Below are 9,415 nucleotides of genomic sequence, written 5' to 3'. Positions count from 1 at the left end.
GTATATCATATATATTTTTGTTCACTTTGCCATCCTTCTTAGCCGCCAAGTATTTGGGGCATTTCTGCTTCCAGTGACCATTTCCTTTACAGTAGAAGCACTCAGTTTCAGGCTTGGGCCTAACTTTGGGCTTCTTCATTGGAGTGGCAACTTGCTTGTCATTCTTCTTGAAGTTCCCTTTCTTTCCCTTGCCCTTTTACTTGAAACTAGTGGTCTTGTAAACCATCAACACTTGATGCTTTTCTTGATTTCTACCTTCGCCGATTTCAGCATCGCGAAGAGCTCGGGGAATCGTTTTCGTCATATCCCTTGCATATTATAGTTCATCACGAAGTTCTAGTAACTTGGTGATAGTGACTAGAGAACTCTTTCAATCACTATCTTATCTAGAAGATTAACTCCCACTTGATTCAAGCGATTGTAGTACTCAGACATTCTGAGCACTTGCTCACTGGTTGAGCTATTCTCCCCCATCTTGTAGGCAAAGATACTTGTCAAAGGTCTCATACCTCTCGACTCGAGCATGAGTCTGAAATACCAATTTCAACTCTTGGAACATCTCATATGCTCCATGGCGTTTCAAAATATTTTTGAAGTCCCGGTTCTAAGCCGTAAAGCATGGTGCACTAAACTATCAAGTAGTCATCATACCGAGCTTGTCAAACATTCATAACGTCTGCATTTGCTCTTGCAATGGTTCTGTTACCTAGCGGTGCATCAAGGACATAATTCTTCTATGCACCAATGAGGATAATCCTCAGATCACGGACCTAGTCTACATCATTGCTACTATCAACTTTCAACTTAGTTTTCTCTAGGAACATATCATAAATAAAACGAGGAAGCTATACGCGAGCAATTGATCTACAACATAGATATGCAAAATACTATCAGGTACTAAGTTCATGATAAATTAATGTTCAATTAATCATATTACTTAAGAACTCCCACTTAGATAGACATCCCTCTAGTCATCTAAATGATCACGTGATCCAAATCAACTAAACCATGTTCGATCATCACGTGAGATGGAGTAGTTTTCAATGGTGAACATCACTATGTTGATCATATCTACTAGATGATTCACGCTCGACCTTTCGGTCTCAGTGTTCCGAGGCCATATCTGCATATACTAGCCTTGTCAAGTTTAACCCGAGTATTCTGCGTGTGCAAAACTGGCTTACACCCATTGTATGTGAACATAGAGCTTATCACACCCGATCATCACGTGGTGTCTCAGCACGAAGAACTATCGCAACGGTGCATACTCTAGGAGAACACTTATACCTTGAAACTTTAGTAAGGGATCATCTCATAATGCTACCGTTGTACTAAGCAAAATAAGATGCATAAAGAATAAACATCACATCCAATCAAAATATGTGACATGATATGGCCATCATCATCTTGTGCCTTTGATTTCCATCTTCAAAGTACCATCATGATCTCCATCATCACCGGCATGACACCATGATCTCTATCATCTTGATCTTTATCAACATGTCGTCACATGGTCGTCTCGCCAACTATTGCTTTTGCAACTATTGCTATCGCATAGCGATAAAGTAAAGCAATTATATGGTGCTTGCATCTTATGCAATAAAGAGACAACCATAAGGCTCCTACCAGTTGCCGATAACTTTAACAAAACATGATCATCTCATACAACAATTTATATCTCATCACATCTTGACCATATCACATCACAACATGCCCTACAAAAATAAGTTAGACGTCCTCTACTTTGTTGTTGCAAGTTTTACGTGGCTGCTATGGGCTTATAGCAAGAACCGTTCTTACCTACGCATCAAAACCACAACGATTTTTCGTCAAGTGTGTTGTTTTAACCTTCAACAAGGACCAGACATAGTCAAACTCGATTCAACTAAAGCTGGAGAAACAGACACCCACTAGCCACCTGTGTGCAAAGCACATCGGTAGAACCAGTCTCATGAACATCGTCATGTAATGTCGGTCTGGGCCGCTTCATCCAACAATACTGTCGAATCAAAGTAAGACATGCTGGTAAGAAGTATGACTATTATCGCCCACAACTCATTGTGTTCTACTTGTGCATATAACATCTATGCATAGACCTGGCTCGGATGCCACTGTTGGGGAACGCAGTATTTCAAAAAAATTTACCTAGGATCACACAAGATCTATCAAGGAGATGCACAACAACGAGCGGGGAGAGTGTGTCCATGTACCCTCGTAGACCGAAAGCTGAAGTGTTTAGTAACGCGGTTGATGTAGTCGAACGTCTTCGCGATCCAACCAATCCAAGCAATGAACGCACGGTACCTCCGCGATCAGCACACGTTCAGCTCGATGACGTCCCTCGAAATCTTGATCTAGTTGAGGCCGAGGGAGAGTTTCGTCAGCACGACGGCGTGGTGACGGTGATGATGAAGTTCACCAGCGCAGGGCTTCGCCTAAGCACTACGACGATATGACCGAGGTGTGTAACTGTGGAGGGGGGCACCGCACACGGCTAAAAGATCAACTTGTGTGTCTATGAGATGCCCCCCTCCCCGTATATAAAGGAGGGGAGGAGGAGGAGGGCCGGCCACAAGGGGCGCGCCCAAGGGGGGATTCCTACTCCTAGTAGGAGTAGGTTTCCTCCTTTCCTAGTCCAAGTAGGAGAAGAAGGAAGGAGAAGGAGAGGGAGAAGGAAAGAGGGGGGCGCCACCCCCTCCCTAGTCCAATTCGGACCAGCCCATGGGTGGGGGGCAGCCTCCCATTGTGGCCCTTCTCTCCTTTCCACTAAGACCCAATACTTCCCCCGGCGAATCCCGTAACTCTCCGGTACTCCGAAAAATACCCGAACCACTCAGAACCTTTCCGATATCCGAATATAGCCTTCCAATTTGTCGATATTTACGTCTTGACCATTTCAAGACTCCTCGTCATGTCCGTGATCTCATCCAGGACTCCGAACAAACTTCGGTCATCAAATCACATAACTCATGATACAAACCGTCATCGAACGTTAAGCGTGCGGACCCTACGGGTTTGAGAACTATGTAGACATGACCGAGACACATCTCCGGTCAATAACCAATAGCGGAACCTGGATGCTCATATTTGCTCCTACATATTTATGAAGATCTTTATCGGTCAAACTGCATAACAACATACGTTGTTTCCTTTGTCATCGGTATGTTACTTGCCCGAGATTCGATTGTCGGTATCCTCATACCTAGTTCAGTATCGTTATCGGCAAGTCTTTTTACTCGTTTCGTAATGCATCATCCCGCAACTAACTCATTAGTCACATTGCTTGCAAGGCTTATAGTGATGTGCATTGCCGAGAGGGCCCAGAGATACCTCTCCGATACTAGGAGTGACAAATCCTAATCTCAATCTATGCCAACCCAACAAACACCTTCGGAGAAACCTGTAGAGCATCTTTATAATCACCCAGTTACGTTGTGACGTTTGATAGCACAAAAGGTGTTCCTCTGGTGTTCGGTAGTTGCATAATCTCATAGTCAGAGGAACATGTATAAGTCATGAAGAAAGCAATAGCAATAAAACTAAACGATCATTATGCTAAGCTAACAGATGGGTCCTGTCCATCACATCATTCTCCTAATGATGTGATCCTGTTCATCTAATGACAACACATGTCTATGGTCAGGAAACATAACTATCTTTGATTAACGAGCTAGTCAAGTAGAGGCATACCAAGGACAGTCTGTTTTGTCTATGTATTCACACATGTACTAAGTTTCCGGTTAATACAATTCCAGCATGAATAATAAACATTTATCATGATATAAGTAAATATAAATTACAACTTTATTATTGCCTCTAGGGCATATTCACTTCAAATGTTTAGCAAGTTCAACTATCAGTCTACGCCGAGTTCAGGTACATTGTGGTGGACGGCCAAGTTCAGGGATGCCCCTGTGCCTAAGGCAAGTTGACGCACTTTAAACAGTTCTTTGTAATTGTCCTATTTATTGCTTTGATCTTGTACAGCAAGCTGAGAACATATCTATTGATCTGACATGTTAATTAGGGATTTAGTTTTCTCTTGTTCTTCTAGGGGAATTAACCTTGGGCGGCGGGTAGCACATAAAATGCATGCCCGCCATATGTTCGCTATATTGCTGCAGTAGGATTTTAGATTTTTCGTCCTACCTTGGATGCGCTGAATACGTGACATGTTGTGCAATAGTTAAGTACAGAATTCTAAGGCTGTATGATCTATTAACAACATGAATTGCATTTTTTTCATCCTTACTGGATGTTGAGCATGTCTAGATTATATTTGGCATTAGCACCATCGGCGTGTATGGAAAATCCTCTTTTTTCTCAATTATGGTTAATGCTATTGTATGATACATAGAAATTGAGATATGAGGGTACTCTTGCTGTATACACATGGTATGACTATTATGAAAAAGTTAAAATTATAGAAGCAGATAAGTTCACGGGTTCACCGGTGGAAGTTCGAGGAATAAAAAGATCAAAGAAAAGGAGAGTTCAGAAAATGGTAGTACTGTCTACTGTTGGCTGATGTCTCCTGTTGCCTGAAGCCCCTGCTGCTTGCTAGCTACTTGTTGTGCGTGTGTGTTTGTGTGCTGCTGCTGTTTGTTGCTGCAGCAGGGTGATGTGAGAGAGATAGATAGATAGCAAATGGAATGATCTTCCACATTGACTAACTCGTGACACACTTGGTCCAGTTTCTAAATTTAGTCTAGTTCAATTCGAATTTTAATTCAGTTCAAAGACTGTTGCTATTTATCTCCTTGATGTTCAGTTTTGTGTTCTGTTGTTTGCCCCAATTGATCCTTGTGTTAATGTTTGTATATGTTGTGCACTTCTGATCCCATAGTGAAGTGAAAAATGACAAGCGAGCTAAGTACTAGTTCAGAAAGTTTGCAAGTTTGAATACATAACCTAAAAAAGTTCATTGAAAAAGTTTGGTTTGCCTGTTCCGTGAAAATATCTTGCTAAAGAAATATCTCTTATGCACTTATTTATTCCGCGCCCTGCCGCCACCTGCCATCCCGCGCACCGCCCGCGTCCCATTGCCGCCCGGCCACCCCGCGCCCCGCCGCTGCCTGAGCCTCCTGCTAGCTACGCGCCCCGCCACTTCAGCGTGTAGGCCGTTCAACTCCGACACCCCAGGCCGTTCACGTCCTCCACGAGTGCCGGTTCAATGCCGCCCCGACAACCCAGCGCACGTGGAGAACTACAAAAGAGGTTCAGTTTCTGAACTTTTGAACGCCAAGAGGTTCAGTTCGGAACTTGGTATGGTGGGTGTACTACTGATAATCTCAAATTTGTTCCTCTTAACTTCAGTAAAAGAATTTCTGGAATGGATAAATGTGTGTATGCAAAGTGTTGTGTGATGGGATGTGGCCTGTGGTTGGGTTAATTAGCTAGAGATCTCAATTAGCTATGCCGGGGCAGATCCTTTGTGTCTGTACACTTTAGGCCAAGAAGAGAAGAAAACGTGCCGCTCATCATTTGCCATCATCCATCTCTACTCAAATTATGTTCATCTTTTTCAGTTCATCTTTGAAATTTTGGTCCATTTTCTGTTGGCAGGATGCGTAAAAAAATCGAAGGCAACAACTCAAAAATAGATGAATGTTGGAAGTAAGATGTATAAGGCTGAGAGGAAATGGCATCTTGAGGTCCATTACCCTTCAACTTATAGACATATATGCTTAGTTATTGTTATGTAACATAGAGTTACCCTGGATGTAAGTGCTCCTTCTCTTTTGTATTTCAGTTCAACAATTGGTGGTTCTTTAGGTCACTTTAGCGTGCATTTTCAGTACATCTTCCAGGTGAAGGAGCTTCCCTTCAGCTAATTTTGTTTATGTAGAAAAAAGATTGTGTCAAAAAATTGAAGGCATCAGTTCAAAAGGGTATAAGGCTGAGAGGAAGTGGTCTCAGATCACAAAATTTCCACTGAGAAAAAATAGCCACAAACAGGTTGAGTTCACTACACAGAATCTGTTAGTTCAAAAGAGAAACAAGCTGATTGTTTCAACCCGATGAATTCACAAAGGAAAAAAATTGGGAATTAAAAGAAAACTTGTAGAAAGTTTGTTGTATGCAATTCTGAATGTTCGAAGTCAGGAAACCGATAAGTTCAGATAAAATTAAAAAAATTGAAGGCTCACCCTACTATATTCCACAACATTCTAACGCTTCTCACAATTTTTATTTGGTTGGGTCTTCTTTTGAGAAAACATCAGCTAACACTCTCATTTGGAATTTCTGTGTGTATAAGTGAAGGGACACTCCATACCACAACCAGAAACTACGATGGAGCGCTCTGGCGATTGCCCTGGCGACCCGCCCCCGCCCGTGGCCTCGCCCATGGTGGCCGGCGCGCCCGACGTCCCATCCAGCCCTGCTAAGGGAGTCCCGGATAAGGGGGTGTCCAGATAGCCGAACTATCACCTTTGGCCGGACTCCTGGACTATGAAGATACAAGATTGAAGACTTCGTCCCGTGTCCGGATGGGACTTTCCTTGGCGTGGAAGGCAAGCTTGGCGACACGGATATGTAGATATCCTACCATTGTAACCGACTCTGTGTAACCCTAACCCTCTTTGGTGCCTATATAAACCGGAGGGTTTTAGTCCGTAGGACGAGCAACAATCATACCATAGGCTAGCTTATAGGGTTTAGCCTCTTTGATCTCGTGGTAGATCTACTCTTGTACTACCCATATCATCAATATCAATCAAGTAGGAGTAGGGTTTTACATCCATCGAGAGGGCCCAAACCTGGGTAAAAACATCGTGTCCCTTGTCTCCTGTTACCATCCGCCTAGACGCATAGTTCGAGACCCCCTACCCGAGATCCGCCAGTTTTGACACCGACATTGGTGCTTTCATTGAGAGTTCCTCTGTGCCGTCGCCATCAGGAAGGATGGCTCATCCCGTCTTTAAAGACGACACTGTTGCTAAAGGAGCTTTGGCTATCGGCCAAACTCTCCAGCTAGGCGGTTTCCTTATGACCGCCTGTCCAGCCGCCGCGCCGACGATGACTTCTTGGGTCATCGAAGGCAATCTTCACGTTAGCTCGGAACTCGCCGAGCAGTTAGATCCGATGGAGCTCTCTTCCTTAAACGAGCTCTTGGATCGCATCGCCGCCCTGGGAGTCGCTACAGACTACGATCAGATTGGGCCTAAACCCGATCTGAGAGAGATTAACCCTCCCCAGGTTACCCACCACGTCGCTGTGGTAGAGGAACAATACGGCGACCCTTCTTCTATCTTAAGGACTAGCTATGTCCGGATTCCCGATCCCTCCATGCCGGATTCCCGCGGAGGGGAGGATGCTACTCAAGCCCTGAACCTAAAGTCAGGCAGCGGGCTAGATTCATTGGACAATATCCAAGAACCCAAGCTTCCAAGTTCGGAAACTACTTGGCCCCTGAGTCTTAAAGTGGACGGGGTTCCAAATTTAATTCCACCCACCCACCCAAACATAAGTGATCTATCCCAAATCTGGCAAGAGCCCGCATAAATAGTACACCATTACTGGGCCAGATTCCTCTTGGTTATGAACATGATAAAGGACTGCCGCGAGGAGGACGCAATTTCATTCTTCTGCAATAATTGCATGGACAAGGGAATCCTCAACGCCGTAAGACACCGTGAAATTACACGCTTCGCTGACTTAGCGTCCATAGTACGAAAGTACTGTGTGATGGAAAGCGCCTGGAAAACCGAAATCAAATTTTGGGACAATCCGGCCCTGAATACAACCCCAGTCCGAAATAAAAGGGTGCATTATCGCCAGGCACCTGGGTTAAACACCAAAAAGCAAAAACCCTCTATAGGGCATGGAACCGTACTTGAAGGATGGCTCAATGGACCCTGCAAAATTCATAGTACTGAGGGTGCCACTCCAACTCATAGCCTTAGAGCGTGTTGGATACTACGGCAGGTGGCGAAAAGTGGCAAAGAGCTTCTAAATCCAGAGCACCAGCGCAAGGATACCAGTACGGTATTAACAGTCTTCGAGACTTTCGCATCAAATAATATGCAGAAACGAACACTCCGCAGCCTTGCCGAAGTCTACCAAGTAGTAACAATAAACCCATGGAGTGACACAGCTATTACCTGTAATTCTAGTGATGAACCTAAATTCCGAACAGCCCGAGCACCAGCCACATTGGTCCTCAGTCCAATAGTGGACGGCTTTCGCCTTACCAAGGTACTCATGGACGATGGCAGCGGATTGAACCTCATTTACGAGGAAAACCTCCGAAAAATGGAAATAGACTGGAGCCGCATTGAGCGAAGCAGCACAACCTTTAGAGGAATAATCCCCAGTCGGGAAGCATGCTGTACTGCAAAAATCACACTAGATGTGGTGTTCGGCACGCCGGATAATTATAGGTTCGAGGAGGTCACGTTCCAGGTGGCCCCGTTCAGCAGCGGATATCACGCTCTATTAGGACGAGAGGCATTCACAATTTTCCAAGTTATACCCCATTACGGGTACATGAAGCTCAAAATGCCCAGGCCCAACGGAATCATCACTCTTGCTAGTGACCCGGACATAGCACTCCGCGCCGAAAACAAGACAGTCGCACTGGCCCTTTAGGCACTAACCGAAGCCCTAGCAGCCGAGGAACTCTCTGCGCTGCGCTCCATGGTGAATAGGGACGATGTGATACTCGATAAGAGATCCAAGTCCACCTCCTTTAAACCAGCGGATGAAATAGTCAAATTCCAAGTCCATCCAACGAACCCTACAAAAACGGCCTCCATCGGGGCACAATTAAAGCCTGATGTAGACGCCGCACTACGAGAATTCCTACGCGTAAATTGGGACATTTTTGCCTGGCACCCTTCAGACATGCCAGGAATCCCACGCCGGCTGGCCGAGCACAGCCTAAACATCCTAAAAGGATTCAAGCCAGTCAAACAGGTTCTTCGGCGTTTCTCCGAACCCAAGAGACAGGCCATGGGAGAGGAGCTAGCCAAATTATTGGAGGCCGGATTCATCAGAGATATAAAACATCCGGACTGGCTAGCAAACCTGGTGATGGTACCAAAGAAGGACAAATCCTGGCGCCTATGCGTCGACTTTATGGACCTCAACAAGGCTTGCCCAAAGGACCCCTTCCCCCTCCCCCGCATCAATCAAATTATCGACGCTACCGCAAGACACGATTCATTGTGTTTCCTCGACGCATACTCCGGCTACCACCAAATTAAGATGGCAGAGCCCGACCAGGCTGCAATGGCATTCATCACCCCATATGGCCCATTCTGCTTCAACACAATGCCCTTTGGGCTCAAAAATGCCGGCGCAACATATCAGCGCATGATTCAGACATGTCTGGCAAACCAGATCGGCAAAACAGTGGAGGCATACGTAGACGATGTGGTCGTCAAAACCAAGCATGTCGAAACTCTAGTAG

Source organism: Triticum dicoccoides, chromosome 5B (genome assembly GCF_002162155.2).
Source record: "Triticum dicoccoides isolate Atlit2015 ecotype Zavitan chromosome 5B, WEW_v2.0, whole genome shotgun sequence".
Lineage (NCBI taxonomy): Eukaryota > Viridiplantae > Streptophyta > Magnoliopsida > Poales > Poaceae > Triticum > Triticum dicoccoides.
This window is presented reverse-complemented; position numbering follows the sequence as displayed.